This window comes from Ranitomeya variabilis, chromosome 1, assembly GCF_051348905.1.
Source record: "Ranitomeya variabilis isolate aRanVar5 chromosome 1, aRanVar5.hap1, whole genome shotgun sequence".
Classification (NCBI taxonomy): Eukaryota; Metazoa; Chordata; class Amphibia; order Anura; family Dendrobatidae; genus Ranitomeya; species Ranitomeya variabilis.
In genome coordinates this window covers 1,103,223,845-1,103,235,889 of record NC_135232.1, presented here as the reverse complement: position 1 = coordinate 1,103,235,889, position 12,045 = coordinate 1,103,223,845, and the positions used below count along the sequence as shown (strand labels likewise).

Sequence of the window (12,045 nt, the reverse complement as noted above, 5' to 3'; positions counted from 1 at the left end):
TTGTCTTACATCTGTATGAACTCGGCCTAAGTTGTATTTTATTTATTAAAATCCCTACACATTTTAGGAAGATCTAATAATTGACTGGCACCCCCTTCCCTACAGGTACATATAAAGAAGTAGCGGTCAATCCGGATAATGACCACCCACTGGACTCCTAAGCTTTGAGAAGAAGGGATTTTAATAAATGAAACACACATTAACCTGAATGTTTTCCCACAAACCTAGATATTAATCTGCTCAGCTCCTCTTGGTCGATAAAATGCTGCCCATCAGTGATCGAACATGCTCGGATAAGGTGTTATCTCAGCATGCTCTGGTGCTAACCGAGCGACTTTGGCGTGCTCGAAAAATATGTACGAGTCCCTGCAGCTGGGCTTAGCTCACCGTTGGATTTTGGGGGTGACAGATTCCCTTTAATTTAAAATTATTATTTTCTACAGGTTTTCTTAATTTTCTATTCATTTTTTAGGATTCTTTGTGGATTTTAACCCTTTCACCAGTGGTGGACAACCTCTTTAAAAAAATAAATAAAAATACATAATAATAAAATTATTATTAAAAAAAAAAGTAGCTAAAAAATTTGTTGTGGTCTTGAAGTACAGGTCAATGTTTTAACCCTTTCCAGCCACCAGACATGTATGCCGCCAGTTGGGTTTTGGGTGCATGGATCGGTATTAATTTCTTTTGGATTTGAAACAAAAAGTTTCCCCATCTTTTACCATCCATGAAAATGGACAGCACATGGATGGTATCAGAGTGCAGTCCAATTGTATTTATGGACCCGTAGACTTGAATTGGCGAAGAAAATGCTTGGTCCACAAAAAAGAAAAAAAAAAATCAGATGTAGAAGGTATGTGCCCCATAGAATAAACTAGATACAAATTCTATCCTTGAAGAACATAGGTAGAACTCAAACGTGAAAAATCGGACGCCTGAACGAGTCCTAAGAGCCGATGTAACGAGATCGGTATAAACTCAGTAGTGATTTCACATTTTGCATGTTATATGGAGCCACACTTTAACCCCTATAGAGCAGAAAGAAATCAGACATTCCGACTTCTAAAATTTGTAGGAGTCATGGAACAGTGTCCAAAGTAACAGGCAGTCGTCATGGCGACCGGCCATTGTGACGGGAGAACGCTGGGGGATGTACTCAGTTCTGCAAATGACGGTCTGTAAATCAGTTCTCCTTCATTCTCAATACGAGGTCTGTCCCTAAACCGGTGCCAAGTCAGGGCCCCCGACCCCCTCTGGTTGGCAGGAGTTACAATGCCACATGATTTATTACAGAACACAATTTATACTCATCCTCCGGAGATGACTGCAGAGCGAGGACGCGGATAACGAGGGGCGGTCACCGACGTCACAAGATCCTCGTCAAAGTCAGTAAAGACGGTTTATTACAAACAGGTTTATGTGAAAAAAAAAATACACCCTGGACCACCAGGGAAATGTTAAAGGCGGATGCCCATCTCTGGCTTTTATGGCAGCATGTCCACAGGTTATGCTATGATGTCCGATAGATGCGGATCCCACTTCTGGTACTTAGAATCAAGTTAAAAAAAAAAAAAAAGGGACCAATGTTGCATGTACTACTTGAAATAGAGGTGGCCCAGTAAGAAGAAATGCTCAGTTGGATGAATGGAGGAGTGGGGATGGGGGTTTTGTTCGTCTGCGATCACACATACACACTGATCTGCGTGAGAAACTGAATTTTTATGATCAATTTCAGTTGCTACTTTTACCAAATTGTTATTTGTTTTCCAAAATTAAAATTTTTAGTTATTAACTTTTCATCTGCCCTAAGCTCCTGAAGCCAGCGGAGAGTGTGCTGCTGGTGTGACTGCCAGGATGCTTATGGCAAACGACACGCACATGCAAAAGATAGGCAGCAGAGCTGGAATAACGTGTACTGTAGGGAAAAGCATCAATCACACCAGGGACGCCATGGTCACAGGAACTGAAGCCAGATTAGTCTATGGAAAGTGACATCCAGTCAGACTGGTCCAGTCTAAATAGTGGCAGAGGAGTTGCACTTTTAGAAGTGTTGGTGTAGGACATCGAGGACTTTGTTGTAATGCAATAATAAGATAATTTAATCTTATGGTGATGGTTTGGAAGGCTTGGGTGACCAGACAGCTTTCCTTTGAAGGAAATCTGACCACAAGTGTTTGGTATTTATTCTAAGAGCAGCATAATATAAGGCAAGAGAGCCTGATTCCAGGGATGTGTCATGTACTTGGGATGTTTATTGTCGTTTTATCAGATGAAGATGATAACTACTGGACTAGGTGTCACATGCCAGGCTTTTAGGCTAATCTTTGTAACCCGCCCCCACCATTGACAATGTACAGTGCACACAGGAAACAGCCAATTGGGGGTGTGGGTGGGGTTATACACAGCTCAGCATTCTGAGCACTGCTACATCTACAGCAGAAAAAAATAGGGATTGTATCAAAACTGAACCAGTCTAGTAAGTGATACATCACTGGAATCAGGATCTCTGCCCCACATCATGCTATCAGATTACATAGCAAAAACCAAATGACAGATTTCCGTTAAGTATGCAGTTTCTGCAAATATGTGAGTGAGATGCCTGAAGTGTGACCTCACAATTTAGTTCATGTTTCTCTGAGTGAGTATCTAAATTAACCCTTACAAACCACCCCATCTCCCTAGGTTTCACTACATTGTGGCATCCTCAGGGGTGCTGGGACAATGACACCATAGCTACTGCTTGTTTAACTCCTGCTAAGACAGCTCCGGTGAGTTAAATTTACTGACAGCTCTATTAACTTATTAGTCGCTTCACATATTTGAAGGCGCCTTCTCCCAACAGTAATTTTAAGATCTCTCTACAAGTGTTCAATGGGATTTAGATCCGGACTCATTGCCGGCCACTTCAAACCTCTGTTTCCATCAATCCATGCATTTTGAAGTATGTTTGGGGTCATTGTCCTGCTGGAAGACCCATGACCTAGGATGACAACCCAGCTTTGTGACACTGGGCACTACACTGCAACCCAAAATTCTTTGGTAGTCTTCAAATTTAATGATACCTTGCACACACAGTCAAGACACTCAGAGCCAGAGGCAGCAAAATAACCCCAAAACATCTTTGAACCTCCACCATATTTGACTGTAGGTACGGTGTTCTTTTCTTTGTAGGCTTCATTCCATTTGGAGTAAACAGTAGAATGATGAGCTTTACCAAAAAGCTTCATCTTGGTCTCATCTGTCCACAAGATACTTTCCCAGAAGGATTTTGGCTTACGGTACTCACGTACATTATTTTCTGTGAGAAATACTTTTTCTGGAACAATTATAAAGGGTGCCAACTAGTGTTGAGCGATACCGTCCGATACTTGAAAGTATCGGTATCGGAAAGTATCGGCCGATACCGGCAAAGTATCGGATCTAATCCGATACCCGATACCAATACAAGTCAATGGGACTCAAGTATCGGACGGTATCCCTGATGGTTCCCAGGGTCTGAAGGAGAGGAAACTCTCCTTCAGGCCCTGGGATCCATATTAATGTGTAAAATAAAGAATTAAAATAAAAAATATTGCTATACTCACCTCTCCGACGCAGCCTGGACCTCACCGAGGGAACCGGCAGCGTTCTTTGCTTAAAATGCGCGCGTTTACTGCCTTCCGTGACGTCACGGCTTGTGATTGGTCGCGTGCCGCCCATGTGGCCGCGACGCGACCAATCACAGCAAGCCGTGACGTAATTTTCAGGTCCTGAATGCCTAATTCTAGGCATTCAGCATTTTAAAATTACGTTACGGCTTGTGATTGGTCGCGTCGCGGTCACATGGGCGACGCGACCAATCACAAGCCGTGACGTCACGGGAGGCAGGAAACGCGCGCATTTTAAAATTACGTCACGGCTTGTGATTGGCTGCGTGCCGCCCATGTGACCGCGACGCGACCAATCACAGCAAGCCGTGACGTAATTTTCAGGTCCTGAATGCAGAATTAGGCATTCAGGACCTGAAAATTACGTCACGGCTTGCTGTGATTGGTCGCGTCGCGGCCACATGGGCGGCACGCGACCAATCACAAGCCGTGATGTCACGGAAGGCAGTAAACACGCGCATTTTAAGCAAAGAAGGCTGCCGGTTCCCTCGGTAAGGTGCAGGCTGCGTCGGAGAGGTGAGTATATCCCTATTTTTTATTTTAATTCTTTATTTTACACATTAATGTTGTTTCGATACCGATACCCGATACCACAAAAGTATCGGATCTCGGTATCGGAATTCCGATACCCGCAAGTATCGGCCGATACCCGATACTTGCGGTATCGGAATGCTCAACACTAGTGCCAACACTTTCGGCCATGACCAAGTATAAAATAAATAAATAAATAAATAATGATGGTGACGCTGGCACAAAAGTTCACCGCAAATACTTGGGGAAAAAAAAAGGATTCAGAATAAAAATGCAGCTGGCGATTTCCAGATGCGCCATCTACTTGAAAAACTCGGCGGGTTTGCCAAAGTTTAAAAGACATCTTGTGCACATACCCCAAAACAGGTTTTTAAAACTACACTGTATTTTTTTTTTTAATTTCCCAAATCACAGGCACTTTAAGTAGATTAATTCTTCCTGTTCTGCACAGATTTTCAGCAGTCTCATTATCATCAGAGTCAGGATTACAAATGACTGAGAATCTACTGCTGCTAATTTCCATGTGCCTCATAGGAGGTTGGAGGTTAATACAAGGCCTAGTAGCCTGTGTGAAAATTTCAAGATTTATGTATTTATTTTATATATTGATAACATTTAGAAAAAACACATTTAACATAAAAAATTGGAATTTTTTTCTGGTTACTCAAACTGTAGTCTCCCATTACCTTACTATGGTGCAATGTGAAAAAGGACTCATATAATATAGTAATATGGAAGTTAAAAGACCTCTTATTCTGTACAGTATATCTGGGAAGAATATTATTATGCAAATAAAGATAGCATTCATTATTCATTATGATGAGGCTATTTTGCTTCCTGCCAACATTCTTCACATATCCATAGACTATGCCAGGAATATCTGAAAACTCCATGCTCCCTCTAGTGGCAGCTGCAGGCAGGCAGCCTTATCTAGGTCTTTCCAGCAGGGCTTCTTTAGGGTACGTGCACACAGAATTTTTGGAACTTGTCCACTGCAAAAACTACTGACAAATTGCTTTAAAAAAAAAAAAAAAAAAAAAAAAAAAAAAATCAGTAGAGACATACCCAGGAGTCAATCGCAAGCAATTGTTTTGTTTATTTTTTAATTATTATTAAGCATTTTTAAAAGGACATTGTCATATTTTTTAAAATCTCATAAAATGTGATCAAATAAATAAAATAACCAATACTCACATAATTCCTTGCCCATTACAGAGCTGAGGCTCCATTGGTGTTGAACGACATCGGTTTATGTGGGATTGAACAAGGATTGTTTTTATCATCTTTTTATTTATTTTATCACATTCTATTGTTTGCTCATATTTGTGACCATTTTAGCTGCCGTCCAGAGCGCTCTCTCGATATAACAATTATAACGCCGGGGTCACCTACATCTGTGCACATGGTTTTAGAAACTACTTAAAATTCTGATCGCTTCACAAGGGCGCTGGAGAATTCTCGCCGCTACATAAGCAATTTTATTATAAAATGACTGTTTTGCGCGGCTCATAGATGGGAAACAACAGATGCAGAATTTATCAGCCTCACACTGTAATTTTCCAGTTGCCGTGTATAAAACACCATGCCAGATGGTTTGGCCGTTCAGCGCAAAATTCTCCAAAAATGTAAAAAAAAAAAACAACTGCTAAATGAATGAAGAAAGGAGGAGGAAAAAGACATAAGGCTGGCGTCACTCCGCATGTTGTCGTGTACACCCAGCCTTAGATTGGGGCATAGTATTTTATTTTATTTTTTTTTTTTTAAAGTGAATGTCACCCCCTGAGACATATATGACCTATTAACTCCTTAACGACGGAGGTTTTTTTGCTCCTCTACTTCCCAGGGCCATAACTTTTCTATTTTTCGGTCAAAATGGCCATGAGAGGGCTTGTTTTTTTTAAGGGACGAGTTGTACTTTTGAACGACACCATTGGTTTTAACATATCATGCACTGGAAAACAGTAGACATGTGTCGGGAAAGATGTTGGCTCGGCGCCGGAGCCAACATCAAAGGGAGGGATTCTGACATGGGCGTACTATTACGCTGAACGTCAGAATGGAATCAATATGGGCATACAGGTAATAGGAATGTTCCACTAGTCCTACCTGTAGGCCTCATATTAGTGGTCTTGTTGCTGAAAAATGTTATGTTCCTTTATGTGAATGATTTCTTCCAGGTTCTGGGGGGGTGTGGTGCCTGAAAGAAATCCCTGCCCTCATTGTAATACTTACCACCTCCATCAGCGTCAGTTACGGCCCCAGAATCTCGCGCCTGCGTCCTGCAGGGATCCTGCATGGATCAACCCCTTTACTTTGTGAGCAGTGGCCCCTTGGTACAGACATTAAAAAAAAAAAAAAGAATATAGAGCGTACAAAATAAAAAAGGTCCATATTAAAAAAAAAATAAAATAAAAGTTAAAGCCTCAGGGAAGCAGCAAGAATAAAAAAAAAAAAAAGAAAAAGAAGACTGGCCACTTTTGACAGGTTCTCTTTAAAACGTAGTGGCCATTCTCACGTACAGAACCTTCACTGCTCCTCTGCTCTCCTAGCATTCTCTTCTGGAGGAAAGTGTCAAGTGATTGGCTGCAGAGGTCACCTCCATCCAAGTTTTAATAAATAGACAGTTCTCAGCAGGGTGGATTTGATTTAAATCACTAGTCAGTAAGGCTTGATTTAAATCAGTGATTTAAATCAAAGTTTCTACCTAAACTAGTTCTTGCTACTTTAACATGCAAGTAGATGAAGATTTTTAGAATCACTTTTTATATTACTTTTTTCTCCCCAGTATAATGGGTTAATCATTCATATTTGGACACCACTGTTCTGTTGTACTTAGGAAGGAGAAAAATAATCCTGACCTTAATAACAATTAAAATAGATTTATTCAACTGAAACAATAACAACATTACAGCAAAAGTTATTTGCTTAAACAAACATCCATGTTTGTTAACTAATTTGGCTAAACAAAATATATATATATATATATATATATATATATATATATATATATATATATATATATATATATATATATATATATATATATATATTTTAAGAAACAGACTGTCAGCCCAGCCGACACATGAAAAACGTAAATACTACTGTCCCTGCTGTCCTCTGTAGCTCACTTGTCATCTTCTTCTTTGTTCCTATTCATAATCTGGAAAAGAAAAACAAGCTTTCCTGCTTTATTGGGTCCCAACCGATTTCTCAATTTAGAATGAATGAGTCCAAAGGAAGAGAATATTCTTTCACCGCCTGCAGAAGAAGCTACTGCTGTTAAAAGTGAAATCATTACTTGAACAGTCTCTAAATCCAAGCGCTTAAGTGACTTCCACCAGTTTACTGGTGTGACCTTCCTTAAAATATCTTCAGCAAACATATATTTCTTGAATGGTTCCCCCTTAGCTCTGAAGTTTATTATAGTTGGCATTAAAGATGGATGATTGCTGGATACCCATGTCATAGCCAACTCCTCTTCCTCAGCACTTAGGTTTTGACCCCGATATTGGATATTGACAATATTTGCCAAAAAATGAGCTGGAGTCAGTGCTTGTCCCATTCGTTTGTTTACTGCTTGTAATTTAATTCTGTCCATGTGTAGTTCTGTTTTTAAGTGTTCACTCAGTTCCTTCCAAATTTCAACAGCATCCGCAATAAAACAGCTATTTTTCTGTATTTTGTTTAAAGCTTGAGAGATGGGTTTCAGGAAGCTCAGCATATGTTCAACATTTCTCTTAAGCCCAATGTTGAGGATTTTGGCCGCGACAGTGCCATCTATTTTATCTCGATTTTCTTCACAAAGTGTCATCAGAATAGGCCAGTTTTTGATATACTGCTCAAAACAGTCCACCACAGAGTTCCATCTAACATCTTGTGGGAGCGTTAGCTTGGTTCCACCCATCCTTTTCAGAGCTGCTGCAGCAAAATGATTATTACGGAAGTATTTAGCAATTTCAACAACATTAGCCTTTATTTCTGGAACACTTAAGTCTTTGGCTAAGAGGTGCAGCAAATGAGCACTGCAACCATGTGTTATTAGCAGCTTTGTATTCCCTCCCTGCTCTTCTAAATCTCTTCTCATCTTGGATACGTTTGCAGCATTGTCAGTGACCAAACTGCGTACTAGACATTTGAATTTTTGTTCACATGTCGTTATAGCTTTTACTGCCACTTCTTGTAAGTATTCTGCTGTGTGTGCATTTCCTGACGTATCAGTTGTTTGTGCAAGGAAGACTTTACCTTCTTCTGTTGTTATACAAGCACATACAATAGGATAATTGTGGACATTACTCCACCCATCAATACTTAGGTTAACAATTTTACCCTCCAGAGCTGTTGCACATTGCTCCATTTCTCTGTCATACACTTGATCCAGCAGTTTCCCTGCAACATCAGCTCTGCTGGGTGGACTGTATCCTGGTCTCAGTGACTGAACCATATTAATGAAATGTGGGTTCTCAGTCAGACGGAAAGAAGAGTTCGTTGCATAAATAAACTGGGCAATTTTTTCATCAATCAACTCTTTTTCTAATCTGCTAGTTCTTATCACAAACCTATCTATGGTGGTTCCAGGAGGTAAAGGTTTTTTCTTCCTTTTGGGTGATGGTGATATGTGGCTGTGGGTGTCTGATGATGATGCTGCTGCTAATGAAGCACTATCCTGGATGGGTAACTCTGAAACTGTAGAACAGGATGATGGTGATCTTGGAGGTGGATAGTTTCCAGAATCCATGAATTCCCCTAAACAAAAAAAGTCAATGCTGTTATTTTATTGTTTATACAATTTCTGCTTATTGTACACAACACATCACTACCCCTGCCCCAAAAGGAATATTTGTTTTTCTTCATAACTGTACCAAATGACAATAACATGCAGTAATAATAAGAAATATAATTTTTCTCACACATGACAGTTCAGTCTTTAGAAATAGGATTCAATAAAAATGTTTACCAACCTGAAGATCCTGCCTGTTCAGAAGTGTTTCTTTGGTCATCTTCATCACCGCACTTCTCATGATGTTGCCTCATTCGCGCCACCAGGCCTTGCATCTCTTTGTTGCATCGTTTGCATTTTACACGCATGCCTGCCTTACCGATAGGCGAAGGAGCTTCATTAAAATATTCCCAAACTGGGTCTCTTTTACGGCCTGCTGCCATTATAAGGGAAGAATGTAATAAACCTCAGATCGTACACACAAACAGATCCAGACTTGTCTGTCTGTGGCTATGCTGCAGTATTGTGCTCAAAGTTTCACTTTCATTTTCTTGTCTGCTTGCCCTTCCTCCTCCTCACACTTCGATTCACATTCTTCTTGTGTTGTGCAGATCTATTCCACTCCAAACAATCAGAAACATATTGTCTAACTTCTTGGACTTTAGAGCGGGTAATGGTGTGCACTCTGGTCAAGAGTTGTGGAGGTGCTGGTAAATCGGACCGTGTGGTCAAGTCAATAGTAAAAGAAAAGTACCGCACACTCAAAGTTGATATGATGCAAAAAGGTAAATGCCAGATTTATTAACACAAAAAAATGTCAACAATTGCCACTGTGTAGGTTTGTAGTGAGGAAACCCAACGTTTCGACCCTCCCGGGTCTTATTCATGGGGTTACTTCACTCTTTTGTTACACATACATAGGGGTGGCAGTGTTGGTAGGCAAGACAAAGGTCCTTTACAGTATAACCTTGTAAGTCCAATAGTAGCTTCTATAAAACAGGCCAGGGGGTCCTGTATGGGGTAAGCTGCAGCAAAGTGAGGGGTCCTTAAAGTGGATCTGTTAGCAGCTCCTCTGGCATGCGTAGAAGGGTCCTGTACAGGGTGAATAGTAGCCTGTAGGGCTGTCCTGTTCTGTACAGCGTCCTGGGATCAGCGGCGCATCCCGCGCCCAGCTGTATGGTCCTGGAGAGTGGGTCACCCACTCTCCAGGACCATACAGCTGGGCGCGGGATGCGCCGCTGATCCCAGGACGCTGTACAGAACAGGACAGCCCTACAGGCTACTATTCACCCTGTACAGGACCCTTCTACGCATGCCAGAGGAGCTGCTAACAGATCCACTTTAAGGACCCCTCACTTTGCTGCAGCTTACCCCATACAGGACCCCCTGGCCTGTTTTATAGAAGCTACTATTGGACTTACAAGGTTATACTGTAAAGGACCTTTGTCTTGCCTACCAACACTGCCACCCCTATGTATGTGTAACAAAAGAGTGAAGTAACCCCATGAATAAGACCCGGGAGGGTCGAAACGTTGGGTTTCCTCACTACAAACCTACACAGTGGCAATTGTTGACATTTTTTTGTGTTAATAAATCTGGCATTTACCTTTTTGCATCATATCAACTTTGAGTGTGCGGTACTTTTCTTTTACTATTTACTACTAACTTCTTGGACTTGGCACTGAAGGGGTTGATTCTGTATTCATAGGTTTGTAGAACAATAGGATTAAGGTCTTTTTCTCAACTCTGTTCATGTTGTAACATTTTTGCCGTGAAGAAGAGGCTGGGACCTCTGCGGAGTCAAATTCAGTTTTGAGAACTGCGTAAGTAAAGCGAGCGTCTGTGATAATATAGGAGAGAAACTGCCCACTAATCCTACAGAAACTTCTGGAAGAGCATGGCATTGTGAATGTTACACATATACAGCCTTTATTCTACTGAGTTAAACAACTCAGCTTTATCTCATGATGGAAGAACCTTTGGATGGTAAAATATTTTCCTCAAAAAGCAGTTTATTCAAAAAAATCCGATTTAAATAAAAAAAATCCGATTTTTTTTTTTTTTTTTTTTTTTAAAAACATTGTTTTTTATCCACCCTGGTTCTCAGACGGAACATGACTGCAGGGATTCAATAGATCAGCGGGAGAAGCCAGGAGCAGTAAGGAGTGATGGTCCAGTAGGTGAATATACATTTTTTCGTGCATTTTAAAACCCGCATGGGCCCATTTTTTCATTAATAGATAGTAGCAGACGCCTTTGGTTTCCATAACATGATAAAAATAATTCAACAACAGCTCAAGAAAAGATCTGCATTTATTTATTCATTTAGATTTTAACACTTTTGTGTTCACGCCAGCAGGCTGTTACTCAGCCTATGACCTATGAGCAAAACACCTTTACGCTAAAAATGGATCAAAATCTTTCAAAGATCCTGATTAGATTCTAAAAGGAAGAAATCATTTTTTATTTATGGTGATTTTTCTACATTAATTTTGGAACCTTTTGTAACTTGAAGTCCACAAAGTAGTCTGTGCACATTCCTTTATTTAGGTCATACTTAGCAACTTTTATAAATTGCTGATTGAGAGAATGTGGTTTGCGACACGTGGAGAGTTTTTTTCTTGCCTAAGAATGCCTTTTTTTTTTTTTTTTTTTCACAGACCATGCCTCCCTTTCAAGCTAAACCAAACTCGCGCCTGGACACCGTGGCTCAACGTCACAGTGAAGAAAGCATTGGGGGAATGCCGACATGTGGATGGTTTGTGCGGCGTCCAGTAGACATGTTAACTTTTCCAATTTCTTATTTATATTTTGGAGGTCTACCTGATTTTGGTCACTGTTCAAACCACCAACCAAGGCAGGAATGAAGCCACCTTTTCTCACCGAGAGCTCCCGTCTGAATCCACAAAAAAACCATTCAGATGTTCACCTGACATGGTCAATCACTTGCACGAGGCAAACAGTCTAAAATATGAAACGGACTACATTTCACCTCCTTTCCGGTGGAGTCTGTCTTTATTTGGCACGGTAAACTAGGCAATAGTGCCCAAAGAAAATCTGACACTGATGAACCCTAAGTCTCATACCGTTTGCCTTATTCAAGAGTATTGCTACGTCAGGGGAACGTCTAAATCCCGTTCAGGTATTCAG

General features: G+C 40.7%; 1 protein-coding gene and 1 long non-coding RNA gene across 9 annotated transcripts in view; one reads left to right on the top strand and one right to left on the bottom strand.

The window, feature by feature from the left end:
* The window catches only part of JAKMIP1 (janus kinase and microtubule interacting protein 1), a 203,322-nt gene that overhangs the window by 88,622 nt on the left and 102,655 nt on the right, over positions 1 to 12,045 (bottom strand). The gene's annotated exons all lie outside the window — the stretch shown is intronic.
* Positions 1,133 to 11,685, top strand: LOC143793280 (uncharacterized). Its single transcript, XR_013220105.1, has 3 exons — positions 1,133 to 1,210; positions 1,294 to 1,385; positions 11,556 to 11,685. It is a non-coding gene; the product is annotated as an uncharacterized LOC143793280 (long non-coding RNA).